Raw genomic sequence first — 20315 nt, forward strand, 5'->3', positions numbered from 1 at the left:
ACTTCTAAGAGGACTTCGAGCAAACGCTTTGGAACATAGGAGGTTCTAAAGCCAACTCACCAGGGAGTACTGAGGTACATGTGTTACCTATCCCAGAGGAGCCAGGTGCATAGGTGTCAAGTGGCGTCGGAAACCTTTGTCGTTTTCAATGGAGAGCTGCAAAGAAGTACTGCTGCCAGGAAGGTGAAGAGTGTCCAGTGGAATCCAAGCCTGGATTCCAGGTGAGAGGAACCTGAAAGCAGAGGGGACAGAGTCTGGGTCACTTCTGGTGACCAGGGGCTCAGTAGTGAAATGCCCACAGATGCCAGGTGCTTCAGGTGCAAATAAGGGTTGCTTGACTCTGCAACCATGGGTACCAGGAGACGTTGAGGATGACCAAAGTCCGGAGGTATGCTGTCCCACAAAGGATGTCGAGAGCTGAGGGGTTGATGTCTGGCTAGAGCACCAACAAGCCTTGACAACTGCAGCCAATGTAGTCAAAGGAAACAGGTTAGGGTGTGGACCAGCAAGGTCCAGGGGACTCTCCAAGCAATGGAGAGTCAGGGCACGTCTGGAGCAATAAGGTAGGCCCAAGAATTTACAAGGTGACCCCCAATAGGACCCACAGGCCAACGGACTAGGCATCGTGAGGAGACCTCAAGCAAGAATGCAAAGAACAAGCCCACAGGACACTCAGAGAGTGGAGGCCGGAAATCTTCAGAGCAAATACTTCTTGGGGTTGGGACTACACGGAGTCCAAAGCACAGGCTCAGGAATTGTTACTATGCACATGCACTTGCAAAAGTACGCAGTGCACAGGGGATCAAGTTGCATGGTCTCCACGAGGGATACTGGTCTCAGAATCTCTGAGAAGGCAGATCGACCTAAGGGACCTCGAGGAAACTACCTCCTGTGTTGCTTAAATCTTCAGAGTCCTCAGGAGCTTGGGAGAAGTAAACGGGTCCATGCGTTTAGGTGCCTGCTTTTGCAAGGTAGTAACTCCTTTACTCCAAGGGAGATTCTTCAGTCGTCCAGCATCATGCAGGCAGTCGAAGTACTTGGTTTCTAGTAAGCAGAATCTTGTCCAGGGAAAATATAAAGTCCTGTAGTCCGGGAACTCACTTTATACCCATGGGTAGAGGTTGGAATTTTCCTGTGGACCCTCCTATGGGAGGGGCATGACAGAGGGGAGGCTACACCCATGTTCTTTGTCCAGTTTCACACCAGAGCAGCCGCAACTGGCTCCTGGAACTGGTTGGAGCTTGCCTATGCACAGACTTTCTGGCACTCTGAAAGTGCACCCACCTAGCCCCAATACACAAAATCTTGTCTGGGAGGTAGTTACACCTCCTTGTGACAGTATGCCTATTGTCATGCCTTCCTCTGCGCGAGCTTGGCTCAGCAGCAGGAGAGCAGAATCATGTCTGTGGCTGGCAACATCCATTTTGTGCTGCCCAGGTCGAGAAAGATGGTACCGGGTATACCGGTGACCCACATATGTCCCTTTAGAAGGGTGGAATCATACCTCTCATACTAGTTACTGGTGTGGAGGTATGTTTCCAAGGTGTTTGACACCAAACACAACATGTTTCTAAGCAGCCGTTTTAAAGTTTGCATGTTCCGCGATTTTATAATGCACTTAAACATATATGTCTGGCTGCATCACAGACAACCCCAGAGAATGGTCTCCGAAGACTGCAAAGGGGCTCTGCTCATGCAAGGGCACCCTCTCACGTAAAACCCAGCACCCTGCCTTCAGGATTGCTAAGGCTTGCCATAGGGGTGACTGATAGGTATTTAAGTGTAATGATTTAGATAGATATAGTGAACCTATATCTCAGTAAGTGGTGCAAGCACCCTCTCACACAGTCTGCAGTAGCAGGCCTGTTGTGTCAATTTGGATGGCCTCTCATGGGTGGCATGATACATGCTTCAGCCCATGGGAGGCCTCTGGGGTACCTATGCCCTGGGTACATGGTGTACCATATACAAGGGACTGATAAGGGTACCCTAGAATCCAATATGGAGTGTACCTAAAGTACATGCATATCAATTTACAGGAGACAGCAGATAGACTGGGGTCCTGGATAGCAGGATCTCAGTCAGACTAGGCCAAAAACAGTGTGACATCAGCAAAAAGTGGGGGTAACCATAAGAAGCAGATACTACTTACCTACAACCCCTTCCACATTGCAGTGATATAACTGGACATGAAGTTTGTACCGCTGTCAGCTAAAACGTCCTTAGGGAAGCCCACCCTGGTAAAAATTCCCAAGAGGGCCATTGCCACCAAAGGTACTATAGTGGTCCTAAGGGGAATGGCTTCTGGATTCTTAGTGGAATTGTCCACCTCCACTAGATTGTAACTGTGCCCAGATGCTGTAAGAGGGTTCATGGGGCCAATTATGTCAATCCCAACCCTCTCAAAGGGAACCCCCACCACTGGTAGTGGTATCAGGGGGGCCTTTGTGGTGCCACCTGCCTTACCACTAGCTTGACACAGGAGCGACAAAACTCATTTGTGTCCTCAGACATGTGAGGCCAGTAAAAGTGAGGGACCAGGCTGTCCTAAGTATTACTTTGGTCTAGGTGTCCTGCCAAGGGAATCTCATGTGCAAGGGTGAGTAAGAAGCCCCTAACTTTCAGAGGTATAACCAACCTCCTGGTACCACCAGGCTTGGGGTCTCTGCCCTCTGCATGAAGGAGTCCCTCTTCCCAGTAGATCATGTAGGACCCATTGACATCCCCAGCAGCTTCAGCAGCAGCTTTCTGTCTGACAGGGTTCAAGAGAGTGGCAGGTTTGCTGCTCCGAAGTCAAGTCTGCCTTGGAAGGGCCCTCGTTCCCCGAGAACTCAACCTGATTGGGCTCAAGCTCATCTGGGACAGTTTCTTCACAAGTACTAAGATCAGCTCCCTCCAGAGACTGATCCTCACTCTGAGTCGGGGGGAAGACACAGCTTTACCCCTCCTGCTCCTTCTATTGGAAGGCACCTGGACCATTGTTCCAGGATCCAGGGCCTGTTCAGTGGAAGTCAGTTTGGCCTGTGACCTGGTCACAGCAAACACATCTGTAGAGATGCCCAACATTACTGCATGAGTCATAAATTCCACTTCACCCCAAGCTTAAGTTTCCAAATCATTGCCCAACAAACAATCTACTGGTAGATTTGTACTTACCACAACCTTTTTAGGGCCAGCTACCCAACCCCAGCTGAAATTAACAACTGCCAAGGAATGGTCAGCCCTGACATTGTTTGCATTGGTCACTTGGTACATTTCAGCAAGTATGATCTGTACAAGAGACACAAGTTTTTCTGTCATTATTGTGACATTAGCCCCTGTATCCCTGTAAGTCGTTGCCTCTGTTCCATTGATCAAAGGCTGCTGTCTGTATTTCCCCAGGTTACTGGGACTGACAAGTAAGGTGGCAATATCTATGCCACCATCACAAACTAGAACTGTCTGAGCTGGAGTTCTGAGTTATGACTAGGCCAGAACCCACCTCAGATAAGAAAAGGTTAACCCCACTATTAACTTGTTTCCAGTATCATCACCTGTGCTAGGGGGTGCAGTTGCCTTAGGGGCAGTGGTAGTACAGTAATCTCCTTGGCTTTTGGACAATCAGCATCTTTTATCCAATGTGTCTTTTCTTTACCAAAATAACACCAATGTTTTCTTTTGCCTTTACCATGACTTCCCCCAGATGCAGGTTTCTGGGGCCCTGATAAAGACTCCTTCTGATCTTTCCCCTAGTCACCACCCTTATCCTGAGGTTTTGAAGAATCTTGTTTCTTCTGGTCACCACCAGTGTTCTGGTTTATTTGCTTCACCCTGGTCCTGGCCCACTTATCTGCCTTATTTCCCAATTCTTGGGGAGAAGTCATATCTGAATCTACCAAGTATTGATTTAATAGCTGATTATGACAATTATTAAGGATCTGCTCCCTCATAATCAAGTTGTACAATCCTTGATAGTCATGCACCTTGCTGCCAAGTAACCAACCTTCCAGAGACTTAATGGCACTATCCACAAAGTCTACCCAGTCCTGGGTCCGTGCTTTCTGGGTGTCTCTGAACTTAATCCTGTACTATTCAGTGATTAAGCCAAACCCATCAATGAGAGCACTCTTGAGGACTGAGTAGTTGTCACCACCCTCGTCTCTAACAGTGAGGAGCTTATCTCTACTTTTGTCAGCAAAGGAGAGCCACAAGATAGCTGCTCATTGCTCTAGAGGAACCCTTTGAACTTTACAGGCCCTCTCTAAAACAGTTATCCATTTATGGATGTCATCCCCAACATGGTAGGGATGGACAATATTGTTCAGGTTCCTATGGTCAAATGAATATTCCTTATTTCTAAGGACACTGTTGCTGCCATCATGGGACTCTCGTTCCAACTTTTTTCTCGCCCTCTGGACTTCTAGGGAGCCCAATGAATGCCTTCCAGGTATGCTACCATTTGTTGCACATGACAACTAAGACCCTGGATGGCATTCAGGTACGCAGTCTGGCCTGCTGAGATACTGTGTAAGATCAATAGCCTAGGCTGAGGAGCATGGTCTGAGGCGTCAAGATGGCGGTGGCACTTTGAGAGTGCTCCTGGACCCCCTCCGTCATCCTCCTGCCATCCGCCTTTCACAGCCTACCTGTCTGCCAGCCGCTGCCCGAATGTACGTCCTGGTGCTGCCTGCTGTCCCCCAGTGACATTTTGGGCTGACTCTGACCCTTCCAGCGCCCGCTCTGCTCCCTGCGGCTGGAGGCCTGCCCTCCTCAACATGGCGGCCCCGTGTGGCGCGGGCTGGAGCCCGGGCGCCGCTCGCCCTGAAGAACGGGACGCTTCCCCCTACAGCGAGAGGCTGAGGCGGCGGGTCCAGAGGGCCGCTGACCCTTCCTGGGTGTGAGTAATAAAGGGGATGGCCCTTAGAACTCGAGGACCTGGGTCCATGGAACAGTACAAAGAAGAAAAGGTCCGAGTTACGATGTGACTGATATTCTGAATCAATTCTATATAATATATCATACAGACATGCACCACAGATACATTTGCAACAATTTAAGAGGAATCATTAAAGAAAAAATAGTGTTCAAGATGGAAAATTGCATTTATTTATGCAATCTTGGTATTTGCGTACGTTTTTCAACCAGTTGTATATCCAATATTCAAAAGCAATTCTTCAATGTAATTACAAAATCATTACATTCGGAGTGCTCTCGTGAGAAGGGGAAGGGAAGTGCAGAAGTTGTGAGGGACCGGGTAAAGGTGATGTGACTTTTTAAGGACATCACGTTAAAATCAAAACACGCCTTTACAATCGAAATGAACAAGAGGTTCCAAAATTACATCACACATAGGTTAAATCAATATATTCCTTTGTATCCTATGGTGTGTTCAGATGGCGTAGTCTACGTTTCGACCCCCATGTACGCTAAAAGGGTTATTATTGCCTCATGTTGGGGTCTTCATCAGGACAGTGATATGGACAGCATCAATGGACGGTCGTCATCTGTACCGTCAACGGGTGGGCCTGGGCGTGCTCCTGTGTATTTTTGACTACTCCTTATAGATCGATGGACATCTTTGTGTCGGTTGCCGTATCAGGGTTCAGTCCTGGTATTCAAAAAACTCAGCGCGCCGTTCTCATCGTGGTGAGGCTGTGGCCGTCAATGCTCCTAGCTGCCTGGATGCATCTGTCGATCAGAACCTCTTGTTCATTTCGATTGTAAAGGCGTGCTTTGATTTTAACGTGATGTTAAATTAAATTGTTGCAAATGTATCTGTGGTGCATGTCTGTATGATATATCATATAGAATTGATTCAGAATATCAGTCACATCGTAACTCGGACCTTTTCTTCTTTGTACTGACCCTCCCTGGGTGCCGCGGTGTGCGGCGGAGCTGAGCGCGAGTGGCCGTGAGTGTCTCCTGTGGTCCCCGAGGCCTGGGCCCATCCTGAGGCGGCGAGCCGGGCCTGAAGTGACGGCAGTGGCTGCCTAGTGAAGGTGGAGGAGGCCCCGTGACCAACGCCGACGGGTGGACCAACGTGAGCGGTGCCACTGAGGTGAGGGCTCCCGGGGGGAGGGGGGGGCGGGCCCGCACTTGTCCCCAGGGGCCCGGGCCCACATTGACGGCCCTGGGGCATCCCACGACCTGCCGGATTGGACCCTGGGAGCCCCCCGCGGAGGATTGCGGCCATAGGAGGACCTGTGGGTGGCGGCCCAGTGGCCCAACACTCTTTCTGCATGGCAATCCTCTTGCCCCCCCGTGCCGCCTGCGTGGGGATGGCGATGCCATGGTGGCGGCGGCTGGATCTGCACCGGGATACCCAGAGATGGGTATCCTCCTCCGGGGTCCACGCCTGCTGAATGGAGGTACCATACTAGCGGGGCGGCTGCAGGGGGTGAGACTGGGCCTTGCTCCCCTTTTCAGACATTGTGTCCTGTGCTGGCTTCGCCCCTCTGGCCCTGGGCTGGCTGGCTTGCCCCCTTGGAGGACTGCGCGGCGCCGGGGGCCATGAGCGAGGGCCCTGCGACCTGCCCTTCCCTTGAGAGGTGACACCACATACACCACACCGCCTAGCGATGCTACGCGGGGCCGGAGCAAGGGAGAGCTTAAGGGGGGATTCCCAGGGGCCTTGTCTGGCCTGGAGCCACGTGCCAGTATCCGTTGTAGACCCTGGGACGCTCTGAGCCTGGGGCCCCTGGTTTGGGACCCATCTGGGAGCGACACAGCACCTTGACTGGATCATCGGGGTGCTGACTGACTCGGGGAAGACTGACCGACGCCTTGGGTGCTGCTCCTCCTCCCCTCCGAGCACCCCCACCTGCAGGACTCTGTTTCGGACCGGCCAGGAGTGGGAGTGAGGTTCGGGTACCATCTCGGGTGGCGGGGGCGCAGCCTTGACTTCCACTCACCCTTCCCGGGCACGTTTTGGTTGGCCATCTGCTACAATGGGCAAATCCCGTGCCCCCCCTGCCTCCGGCTCCGTGACCCAAACAACGATGGACCAGTTTGCGACATCGGATCTAGGGTCTGGTGGTGGAGTAGCGGTCGGCTCGTGCCCAGCCGGAGGAGATCTCTCAACCATCCTATAGGCGATCAATGCATCCCAGGCGTCAGTGAAGAGTAAGATAGGGGAGGTCTGGATCGATATGGCCTTAATCCGTCAAGACCTTCGCAAGGCCACGCAGCGTATCACCGAGGTCGAATCCAGGCTCTCCACATTTGAAGACGACGTCAGCACCCTCAAGTCCTAAATGGCCCGGAACTTCACAGTCGAGCCAAGGATGCCGAAAGCGCCTCCTGGGCTTTCCGGAGGGAGTGGAGAAGGCCAACACCGCCTCATCTATGGGAGCCTGGATCCGCTCCTGGATGCTCATGGATACACTGTCCCCCTGGTTTGCGGTGGAACGGGCTCATCGCTCCCTCGCCCCTAGACCTGACGCCCCCGCCCGCCCCATCATCCTTCAAGTCCTTAATTTCCGCGACAGGGATGCCGTGCTGGGGGCGGCCAGGGAGCTGGGGCCGTTACATTATCAGGACTCCAAGATAATGGTGTTTCCGGACTACTCGAGGGAGGTTCAAATCGCAGCGCAGATCGTATGATGAGGTCAAACAAAAACTTAGACCGCTTGGCCTGCACTATGGACTCCTCTTCGCAGCCCGGCTGAAGGTGATTTTTCAGTCCGAATCCTTCTTCTTCGATTCCCCCAAGCCACCTGGACGTGACTTTCGGAGGAGCGTCCCCTCCTGCCGAGGGCTGTTCCGCCACTGTCCCAACAGGTCCCGGAGCGAGTGAATCAGACTGCACCAAAGCCCAGGAGACGCAGGACGGGATCCCGTAGGAGGGCTGGCCCTCGAGATGGGGGCTTCCAATCGCCGGTGGCGCAGCCCCAGCGCTCTCCGACCCAGACCCAGGAGCGGGGATCCGCTCCTCCGCCATTGGTCTCCTCCTTGGTGGACATGGGCAGCGTCCCCGGACCCAGTGAGACTATGAAACATGCTGTGTCAGACTCCGACCTGTCCAGAAGCCCTGTGATCCACGGGTCATACATGGACACCAGACCATGAATAGCACGGCCGCTGGAGCCCCCAGCTCCAATTGGATTTCATCACTGATACATATGCCCCTGACTTCATGCACAGACTCACTCGGAGCTTGCCTGACTGGTTTGTGGGGGTATATATGGCGCTGTAATCCTGTGCACGAACACCTTAGTCCGCACATACTTGTCCATTTCTTCTTCCTTTAATTTGCTGTAAATATTTATCTGAACACATGGGGGGGTCCGACTCAGCCATGTCCCGATTTTGTGGTTGCTAACCGTTTTAGCTTAGCTGGGTCCCTCCTTGTGAGGTATTGGTGATTTAGTTTAGGGCGACAGATGCTTCCTGTTCTGAAGTATAGGGTGGGTGGATTTGGGGGGGCGAGGGAGGGGGGAGAGACCGTTGTCTCTGGATTTGGTTGTTGTTGGCTGCCTACGGGCTGCATTGTTCTGTTCTTATGAGTAGTCACACGTTCTACTATCCTCTTCGGCCGTCACACCACCTCTGTCTTCGTTAGCTAGGCCCCTGAGCCCAGGACTTAGCCCTCCCCCTCCCCCTGATGGGAGGGGCTCCTCTTTGCCCACTCACTACACACCAGATCCCACTTCCAAACATGACCTGTTCCTATGACACACCCCTCCGCATTCTCTCCTGGAACGTGAACGGTCTCCTTGATTGCATCAAAGGAACCGCGGTGCTGCGGGCTGCCTGCCGCCACAGGCCTGATGCCCTTCTCCTCCAGGAGATACATCTTCTGGGTTCCCAGTGCCAATTCCTGGCCAGATACGGGTTTGACCGGGTTTTTCACTCCGATATTACCAGAGGCTCCCGAGGGGTGGCCATTCTTCTAAAGCGAGGACTTCCCTTCACCGTGATTGAGGGTAACCCCTTGAATCTCCCCTGCACCTATGTTCCACCAACACTCTTATCATCCACTCTCCGGCGCCTCATGCAGGTAGTTTCCTCCCTCCCCCAGGGCCTCACCGTCATTGGGGGAGACTTCATCGTGGTCCTCCAACCCTCCAGGGATGTGTCGGGCCCTCCCTCGGCACAGCGGCTCGCCTCTGCAAAAAGCTTGGTGGGATGGACCTCGGCAATGGGTTTTTGCGATGTCTGGAGCGTGTGGAACCCCGAAGGCAACAATATACTCATACATCAGCCGCCCACCGCACCCATTCTCACATAGATTTAATACTGATGCCCGCCACAGACTGCCAGTTGGTGTCAGGGGCAGAGATTCTTCCCAGAGGAATTTCGGATCACTCCCCCATCTTGCTCCGCATTGGGTCTCCGACCACAGGCCCCAAGACAACCTGGCGCGTAAATGCGTGGTTCTCGCAGGACAAAGAGCTGGTGGACTCCCTCGGTCAGGAGCTTCGACATTACTTCTCCGCCAACATAGGGTCGATCCCTTCGCAGGGAACGCTCTGGGAGGCGGGTAAAGCAGTGCTCCGCAGAGTCACCAAGGGACTCGTGCATGCCAAACGCATGGCCCAGACCGCCTAGCTAGCACAGCTGGAGTCCAGAGCCGTTCGCTTGGAAGAGGCTCAAAGGGCTACTGATGCTGCCAACCCCTCCAGACAGCTCGCGCTAGTCCGATACGAGATTCGGCGACTTTCCGTTGAGTCGGCCAAAAAGCTCTGGCGCTCCTCTGTGGCCCGCATCTACGGCTGGGGCGACAAGAACGGGAAACTACTTCACAATCTGGATCCTACCCCAGAGCCCATCGCATCATCCCTGAGATTCGAACGATCCATGGGACGCGCCATGTGACATCTTCGGCCATTGCGCAAACCTACACACAGTATTATGATAACATCTATACCGCACGCCCCCCCCCGGAGCCTCCCTTGCTGACTTGATGACCGACTCCGACTTATGCCTTCCGCGTCCCCCCAGAGAGACGGCGGATGCCCTAGATGGCCCTCTCTCCTCGGAAGAAATTTATGGAGCCATCTCCCTGCTACATTCCGGCAAGATGCCAGGGCCTGATTTCCACAAGAATACTACTCAGCGTTCCACGAAGATCTGGTCCCCCATCTGACAGAGCTCTTCCGCCAGGTGGTCAATGTCGGGTCCTTCCCGTCTGAATCTGACGTGGGGAACATCGTGGTCATCCCGAAGACACAACCACCCTCCCTGGATTGCTCCGAATACTGCCCCATCGCCCTGATAAACAGCGAAATACCAATCTTTGCCACTGCCAAAGCCCAAAGACTCCGGCCCCTCCTGCAGGATTTGGTCTATCCCGACCAATGCGGGTTCATGCTGGCCATGGGTACCCGTCACTGTATCCGCCGTCTCCACCTCGCACTGGCTCATCGACATCACCTCTCCCCATACCTGGGCCTTCTCCTTGTTGACTTCGAGAAGGCCTTTGATACAGTGGACTAGGTATACTTGGGAGACGTTCTGGAGAAGATGGACTTCGGCTTCCCCTTCCGCCGCCTGATCCAGGTTCTTTATAACAGTCCTAGAGCCCGTGTGATCGTCAACGGCGCATCCTCCGAACCATTTCCGATTCATAGAGGCACCCGCCAGGGTTGCCCCCTCTCACCACTCCTCACTCCTATTCGCACTGGAGATGGAGCCCCTGGTGGCGCTAATATGGCAGGACCCCCTCATCCAGGGCTGGAAGTGGGATCAGAGCCAGGCGGACAAAATTGCTCTATATGCACATGATGTTCTGCTTTATTTGGCCGACCCTGAGCACTCCGGCCCTAGGTCTCTGAAGGCCCTTTCTGCTTTTGAGCAAGTCTTGGGTCTCCGCTTCAACCCAGCGAAATCCACACTGGTCCCACTTCACCCCTCCCGGGCGTGCTTCGACTGGCAGGCGGTGATTCCCCTCCGGAGGCAGTCATTCAAGTACCTGGGTATATGGGTGACCCTACTGCCCGAGCTAGAGTGGGCCCTTAACGTTGCCCCCATAGTCACCCGGATGAAAACTGATCTTAGACACTGGCAGTCCCTTCCCCTTAATCCATTAGGCCGGAGCGCCCTTTTCAAAATGATGATCTTTCCCCGTTTTCATTAGATTTTGCAGAACACTTCGATTCCCCTCTCGAGTAGCCGAAGGCGCGCCAAAGGTAAGCCCATCTGCGCCCGTCCGCGCCAGACCGAGCCCTGAGCCCAGGACCCCTGCATCTCTTACTCCCTCTCTACTGAGGTACACCCAAGAAACCCTTCTCAAACTCAGGGACTCTTCTTCCACTCCCGTCTGCAGCATTGTCTCCTTACAGGAAAGTCAATGCTGCTGCCCAAATTGTCCATACAAGCTAACACCACGACTCCCTCTGAAACCACGCTGGATCAAGATGGCTCTACTAAACTGCAAATCCCTCCCGAAACACCAAGCAGAAATTAATATGCTGCTGCAAGAATCCGATATTGAGATCCTCTTTCTCACAGAAACATGGATCAACTCCAATTCAGACCCTGATATAGTCCAATCAATCCCTCCTGGTTACCTAATCAAGCACCAGGACAGACCTTCCGGAACAGGGGGCGGAATCGCGATCATCCACCGAAATCACCGGTCCTGCCACTTTAAGGACAGCCCAATTCAGGACTGTGAAAATGTGCAGTTCTCTATTAATTTATCCCCATCAAAAACCCTCTTGGGGATCCTCGTCTATCGCCCCCCAGGACAGCAAGGTCTTTTTTGCAAACCCTAGTGGAATCCATCTACTCTCTTGCCTGTTTGTCTCCCAACTTCACGGCCCTAGGAGATCTAAATCTCCACTTCGACGATCTAACAAACAAAACAGCTGATGATCTCAAGGAAGACCTAGCCTCCCTTAATATTCACTTGAAATGCAATCAACCCACCCATTCTAGGGGCCACTTGTTGGACCCCATATTTACTAACCTCCCGAGTCTAGTAGTGAATAACCCCCTCCCTATCCCTTGGTAAGACCACTACCTAATCCCTTTTAAGCTTCAACTCTCGAACGAAGCACCAGAGAGACCTCCTCCCCAAGCACCATCCCGCCCGTGGCTTAAATTGGACACGGCTTCATGGACCCAAGCACTAGCCTCCACTACACCTGAGCTTGACCCGGACCCCTACAGAGCTGACGTCCAACTCCGCTCCTGGATCAAACAATCCCTCGACGCCATCCTCCCCGTCAAACCCCTACCCAGTAAAAAGGGAACTTTTAAATCTCCCTGGTTCACCCAGGAACTACGCGAACTTAGGAAAAGGTGTAAAAAGCTCGAGCGCCTCTGGAGAAAGGACTGGGCTAACGAAAGCAAAATCGCATATAGGTCAGCCTTGAAGGATTTCAAAACTTGTATAAAATACACCCAGGCAACCTTCTTCGAGGGAAAAGTAGTGTCTGCTGCTAACTCCGCCAAAGAAACCTAGTGTATTGTTCGTCTCCTCACGAAAACCCCAGAACCACTGCCCATACCAGACCCATCGGGCACGAGATGCAACCAGCTAGCTGAGTTCTTCTCAACAAAAATCAATAACATCCTTAATTCCCTCCCATCCCCCAACAACTCCCAACTCCCCTCGAGCCTGCCCTCTAACCCGGAGGCCCCTTGCCTCGAAGCATTCTTCCAGGTGTCCACAGAACTGTTTTTGACCACCCTACAGTCAGTGAAGAGTGGGGCTCCCTCAGATCCAGCTCCTATGAGCAAACTAAAACTGGTCGCCTCCACAGATTCCAAGGAACCACCCAGAGGAGTGACACAGGGAGACCACAAAGGACGGATGCAGTGAGAAAACACAGACGAGTGCTCTGTACAACTCTATGGGAAACTCACGGTTGGAAAATTACAAGTTAAGGACACTTCTAAGAGGACTTCGAGCAAACGCTTTGGAACATAGGAGGTTCTAAAGCCAACCCACCAGGGAGTACCGAGGTACATGTGTTACCTATCCCAGAGGAGCCAGGTGCATAGGTGTCAAGTGGCGTCGGAAACCTTTGTCGTTTTCAATGGAGAGCTGCAAAGAAGTACTGCTGCCAGGAAGGTGAAGAGTGTCCAGTGGAATCCAAGCCTGGATTCAAGGTGAGAGGAACCTGAAAGCAGAGGGGACAGAGTCTGGGTCACTTCTGGTGACCAGGGGCTCAGTAGTGAAATGCCCACAGATGTCAGGGGCTTCAGGTGCAAATAAGGGTTGCTTGACTCTGCAGCCATGGGTACCAGGAGACGTTGAGGATGACCAAAGTCCGGAGGTATGCTGTCCCACAAAGGATGTCGAGAGCTGAGGGGTTGATGTCTGGCTAGAGCACCAACAAGCCTTGGCAACTGCAGCCAATGTAGTCAAAGGAAACAGGTTAGGGTGTGGACCAGCAAGGTCCAGGGGACTCTCCAAGCAATGGAGAGACAGGGCACGCCTGGAGCAACAAGGTAAGCACAAGAATTTACAAGGTGACCCCCAATAGGACCCACAGGCCTACGGACTAGGGATCGTGAGGAGACCTCAAGCAAGAATGCAAAGGACAAGTCCACAGGACACTCGGAGAGTGGAGGCCGGAAATATTCAGTGCAAATACTTTTTGGGGTTGGGACTACACGGAGTCCAAAGCACAGGCTCAGGAATTGTCACTAAGCACATGCACTTGCAAAAGTACGCAGTGCACAGGGGTTCAAGTTGCATGGTCTCCACTAGGGATACTGGTCTCAGAATCTCTGAGAAGGCAGATCGACCTCAGGGACCTCGAGGAAACTACCTCCTGTGTTGCTTAAATCTTCAGAGTCCTCAGGAGCTTGGGAGAAGTAAACCGGTCCATGCGTTTAGGTGCCTGCTTTTGCAAGGTAGTAACTCCTTTACTCTAAGGGAGATTCTTCAGTCGTCCAGCATCGTGCAGGCAGTCAAAGTACTTGGTTTCTATTAAGCATAATATTGTCCAGGGAAAATATAAAGTCCTGTAGTCAGGTAACTCACTTTATACCCATGGGTAGAGGTTGGAAATTTTCTGTGGACCCTCCTATGGGAGGGGCAGGACAGAGGGGAGGCTACAGCCATGTTCTTTGTCCAGTTTCACACCAGAGTAGCCGCAACTTGCTCCTGGAACTGGTTGGAGCTTGCCTATGCACAGACTTTCTGGCACTCTGAAAGTGCACCCACCTAGCCCTAATACACAAAATCTTGTCTGTGAGGTGGTTACACCTCCTTTTGACAGGATGCCTATTGTCATGACTTCCTCTGCGCGAGCTTGGCTCAGCAGCAGGAGAGCAGAATCATGTCTGTGGCTGGCAACATCTATTTTTTGCTGCCCAGGTCGAGAAAGATGGTACCGGGTATACCAGTGACTCACATATGTCCCTTTAGAAGGGTGGAATCATACCTCTCATACTAGTTACTGGTGTGGAGGTATGTTTCCAAGGTGTTTGACACCAAACACATGTTTCTAAGCAGCCGTTTTAAAGTTAGCATTTTCCACGATTTTATAATGCACTTAAACATATATGTCTGGCTGCATCACAGACAGCCCCAGAGAATGGTCTCAGAAGACTGCAAAGGGGCTCTGCTCATGCAGGGGCACCCTCTCACGTAAAACCCAGCACCCTGCCTTCAGGATTGCTAAGGCTTGCCATAGGGTTGACTGATAGGTATTTAAGTGTAATGATTTAGATAGATATAGTGAACCTATATCTCAGTAAGTGGTGCAAGCACCCTCTTACACAGTCTGCAGTAGCAGGCCTGTTGTGTCAATTTGGATGGCCTCTCATGGGTGGCATGATACATGCTTCAGCCCATGGGAGGCCTCTGGGGTACCTATGCCCTGGGTACATGGTGTACCATATACAAGGGACTGATAAGGGTACCCTAGAATCCAATATGGAGTGTACCTAAAGTACATGCATATCAATTTACAGGAGACAGCAGATAGACTGGGGTCCTGGATAGCAGGATCTCAGTCAGACTAGGCCAAAAACAGTGTGACATCAGCAAAAAGTGTGGGTAACCATAAGAAGCAGATACTACTTACCTACAACCCCTTCCACATTGCAGTGATATAACTGGACATGAAGTTTGTACTGCTGTCAGTTAAAACCTCCTTAGGGAAGCCCACCCTGGAAAAAATTCCCAAGAGGGCCATTGTCACCAAAGGCACTATAGTGGTCCTAAGGGGAATGGCTTCTGGATTCTTAGTGGAATTGTCCACCTCCACTAGAATGTAACTGTGCCCAGATGCTGTAGGAGGGTTCATGGGGCCAATTATGTCAATCCCAACCCGCTCAAAGGGAACCCCCACCACTGGTAGTGGTATCAGGGGGGCCTTTGTGGTGCCACCTGCCTTACCACTAGCTTGACAAGTGGCACAGGAGCGACAAAACTCATTTGTGTCCTCAGACATGTGAGGCCAGTAAAAGTTAGGGACCAGGCTGTCCTAAGTATTACTTTGGCCTAGGTGTCCTGCCAAGGGAATCTTATGTGCAAGGGTGAGTAGGAAGCCCCTAACTTTCAGAGGTATAACCAATCTCCTGGTACCACCAGGCTTGGGGTCTCTACCCTCTGCATGAAGGAGTCCCTCTTCCCAGTAGATCATGTGGGACCCATTGACATCCCCAGCAGCTTCAGCAGCAGCTTTCTGTCTGACAGGGTTCAAGAGCTAATCTGGGACAGTTTCTTCACAGGTACTAAGATCAGCTCCCTCCAGAGACTGATCCTCACTCTGAGTCGGGGGGAAGACACAGCTTTACCCCTCTTGCTCCTTCTATTGGAAGGCACCTGGACCATTGTTCCAGGATCCAGGGCCTGTTCAGTGGAAGTCAGTTTGGCCTGTGACCTGGTCACAGCAAACACATCTGCAGAGATGCCCAACATTACTCCATGAGTCATAAATTCCACTTCATTCTAAGCTTAAGTTTCCAAATCATTGCCCAACAAACAATTTACTGGTAGGTCTGTACTTACCACAACCTTTTTAGGGCCAGCTACCCAACCCCAGCTGAAATTAACAACTGCCAAGGAATAGTCAGCCCTGACATTGTTTGCATTGGTCACTTGGTACATTTCAGCAAGTATGATCTGTACAAGAGACACAAGTTTTTCTGTCACCATTGTGACATTAGCCCCTGTATCCCTGTAAGCCGTTACATCTGTTCCATTGATCAAAGGCTGCTGTCTGTATTTCCCCAGGTTACTGGGACTGACAAGTAAGGTGGCAATATCTATGCCATCATCACAAACTAGGACAGTCTGAGCTGGAGTTCTGAGTTCTGACTAGGCCAGAACCCACCTCAGATACCAAGGTTAACCCCACTATTAACTTGTTTCCAGTGTCATCACTTGTGCTAGGGGGTGCAGTTGCCTTAGGGGCAGTGGTAGTACAAGTAATCTCCTTGGCTTTTGGACAATCAGCATCTTTTATCCAATGTGTCTTTACGTTACCAAAATAACACCAATGTTTTCTTTTGCCTTTACCTTGACTCCCCCCAGATGCAGGTTTCTGGGGCCCTGATAAAGACTCCTTCTGATCTTTGCCCTTGTCACCACCCTTATCCTGAGGTTTTGAAGAATCTTGTTTCTTCTGGTCACCACCAGTGTTCTGGTTTATTTGCTTCACCCTGGTCCTGGCCCACTTATCTGCCTTCTTTCCCAATTCTTGGGGAGAAGTCATATCTGAATCTACCAGGTATTGATGCAATAGCTGATTATGACAATTATTAAGGATCTGCTCCCTCATAATCAAGTTGTACAATCCTTGATAGTCATGCACCTTGCTGCCAAGTAACCAACCTTCCAGAGACTTAATGGCACTATCCACAAAGTCTACCCAGTCCTGGGTCTGTGCTTTCTGGGTGTCTCTGAACTTAATCCTGTACTATTCAGTGATTAAGCCAAACCCATCAATGAGAGCACTCTTGAGGACTGGGTAGTTGTCAGCACCCTCGTCTCTAACAGTGAGGAGCTTATCTCTACTTTTGTCAGCAAAGGAGAGCCACAAGATAGCTGTTCATTGCTCTAGAGGAACCCGTTGAACTTTACAGGCCCTCTCTAAAACAGTTATCCATTTATGGATGTCATCCCCAACATGGTAGGGATGGACAATATTGTTCAGGTTCCTATGGTCAAATGAATATTCCTTATTTCTAAGGACACTGTTGCTGCCATCATGGGACTCTCGTTCCAACTTTTTTCTCGCCCTCTGGACTTCTAGGGAGCCCAATGAATGCCTTCCAGGTATGCTACCATTTGTTGCACATGACAACTAAGACCCTGGATGGCATTCAGGTACGCAGTCTGGCCTGCTGAGATACTGTGTAAGATCAATAGCCTAGGCTGAGGAGCATGGCCTGAGGCGTCAAGATGGCAGCCGCACTTTGAGAGTGCTCCTGGACCCCCTCCGTCATCCTCCTGCCATCCGCCTTTCACAGCCTACCTGTCTGCCAGCCGCTGCCCGAATGTACATCCTGGTGCTGCCTGCTGTCCCCCAGTGACATTTTGGGCTGACTCTGACCCTTCCAGCGCCCGCTCTGCTCCCTGCGGCTGGAGGCCTGCCCTCCTCAACATGGCGGCCCCGTGTGGCGCGGGCTGGAGCCCGGCCGCCGCTCGCCCTGAAGAACCGGATGCTTCCCCCTACAGCGAGAGGCTGAGGCGGCGGGTCCGGAGGGCCGCTGACCCTCCCTGGGTGCCGCGGTGTGCGGCGGAGCTGAGCGCGGGTGGCCGTGAGTGTCTCCTGTGGTCCCAGAGGCCTGGGCCCATCCTGAGGCGGCGAGCCGGGCCTGAAGTGACGGCAGTGGCTGCCTAGTGAAGGTGGATGAGGCCCCATGGAGCCGTGACCAATGCCGACGGGTGGACCAACGTGAGCAGTGCCACTGAGGTGAGGGCTCCCGGGAGGGGCGTCTGGGCCCGCGCTTGTCACCAGGGGCCCGGGCCTACATTGGCGGCCCTGGGGCATCCCACGACGTGCCGGATGGGACCCTGGGAGCTCCCCGCGGAGGATTGCGGCCATAGGAGGACCTGTGGGTGGCGGCCCAGTGGCCCAACACTCTTTCTGCATGGCAATCCTCCTGCCCCCCGTGCCGCCTGCGTGGGGCTGGCGCTGCCATGGTGGCGGCGGCTGGATCCGCACCGGGATACCCAGAGATGGGGATCCTCCTCCGGGGTCCACGCCTGCTGAATGGAGGTACCATACTAGTGGGGGCGGCTGCAGGGGGTGAGACTGGGCCTTGCGCCCCTTTTCAGACATTGTGTCCTGTGCTGGCTGCGCCGCTTCGCCCCTCTGGCCCTGTGCTGGCTGGCTTGCCCCCTTGGAGTACTGCGCGGTGCAGGGGGCTGTGAGCGAGGGCCCTGCGACCTGCCCTTCCCTTGAGAGGTGACACCCCATACACCACACCGCCCAGCGATGCTACGCGGGGCAGGAGCAAGGGAGAGCTTAAGGGGGGATTCCCAGGGGCCTTGTCTGGCCTGGAGCCACGTGCCAGTATCCGTTGTAGACCCTGGGACGCTCTGAACCTGGGCCCCTGGTTTGGGACCCATCTGGGAGCGACACCGCACCTTGACTGGATCATCGGGGTGCTGACTGACTCGGGGAAGACTGACCGATGCCTTGGGTGCTGCTCGTCCCCCCCTACGAGCACCCCCACCTGCAGGACTCTGTTTCGGACCTGCCAGGAGTGGGGGTGAGGTTCGGCTACCATCTCGGGTGGCGGGGGCACAGCCTGGACTTCCACTCGCCCTTCCCGGGCACGTTTTGGTTGGCCATCTGCTACAATGGACAAATCCCATGCCACCCCGGCCTCCGGCTCCGTGACCCAAACAACGATGGACCAGTTTGCGACATCGGATCGAGGGCCTGGTGGTGGAGTTGCGGTCGGCTCGGGCCCAGCCGGAGGAGATCTCTCAACCATCCTACAGGCGATCAATGCATCCCAGGCGTCAGTGAAGAGTAAGATAGGGGAGGTCTGGATCGATATGGCCTTAATCCGTCAAGACCTTCGCAAGGCCACGCAGCGTATCACCGAGGCCGAATCCCGACTCTCCACAGTTGAAGACGACGTCAGCACCCTCAAGTCCCAAATGGCCCGGAACTTCACCGTCGAGCCGAGGATGCCGAAAGCGCCTCCTGGGCTTTACGGAGGGAGTGGAGAAGGCCAACATTGCCTCCTTTATGGAAGCCTGGATCCACTCCTGGATGCTCAAGGATACACTGTCCCCCTGGTTCGCGGTGGAGCGGGCTCATCGCTCCCTCGCCCCTGGACCTGATGCCCCCTCCCGCCCCATCATCCTTCAAGTCCTTAATTTCCACGACAGGGATGCCGTGCTGGGGGCGGCCAGGGAGCTGGGGCCGTTACATTATCAGGACTCCAAGATAATGGTGTTTCCGGACTACTCGAGGGAGGTTCAAATCGCAGCGCAGATCGTACGATGAGGTCAAACAAAAACTTAGACCGCTTGGCCTGCACTTTGGACTCCTCTTCGCAGCCCGGCTGAAGGTGATTTTTCAGTCCAAGTCCTTCTTCTTCGATTCCCCCCAAGCCACCTGGATGTGACTTTCGGAGGAGCGTCCCCTCCTGCCGAGGGCTGTTCCGCCACTGTCCCAACAGGTCCCGGAGCGAGTGAATCAGACTGCACCAAAGCCCAGGAGACCCCGGACGGGATCCCGTAGGAGGGCTGGCCCTCGAGATGGCGGCTCCCAATCGCCAGTGGCTCAGCCCCAGCGCTCTCCGACCCAGACCCAGGAGCGGGGATCCTCTCCTCCGACATTGGTCTCCTCCTTGGTGGACATGGGCAGCGTCCCCGGACCCAGTGAGACTATGAAACATGCTGTGTCAGACTCCAACCAGTCCAGAAGCCCTGTGATCCACGGGTCAGACATGGACACCGGACCATGAATAGCACGGCCGCTGGAGCCCCCAGCTCCAATTGGATTTCGTCACTGATACATATGCCCCTGACTTCATGCACAGACTCACTCGGAGCTTGCCTGACTGGTTTGTGGGGGTATATATGGCGCTGTAATCCTGTGCACGAACACCTTAGTCCGCACATACTTGTCCATTTCTTCTTCCTTTAATTTGCTGTAAATATTTATCTGAACACATGGGGGGGTCCGACTCAGCCATGTCCCGATTTTGTGGTTGCTAACCGTTTTAGCTTAGCTGGTTGCCTCCTTGTGAGGTATTGGTAATTGAGTTTGGGGCGACAGATGCTTCCTGTTCTGAAGTATAGGGTGGGGGGCGAGGGAGGGGGGAGAGACTGTTGTCTCTCGGGATTTGGTTGTTGTTGGCTGCCTACGGGCTGCCTTGTTCTGTTCTTATGAGTAGTCACACGGTCTACTATCCTCTTCGGCCGTCACACGCAACTCTGTCTTCGTTAGCTAGGCCCCTGA

This window comes from Lissotriton vulgaris, chromosome 4_1 (genome assembly GCF_964263255.1).
Source record: "Lissotriton vulgaris chromosome 4_1, aLisVul1.2, whole genome shotgun sequence".
Classification (NCBI taxonomy): Eukaryota; Metazoa; Chordata; class Amphibia; order Caudata; family Salamandridae; genus Lissotriton; species Lissotriton vulgaris.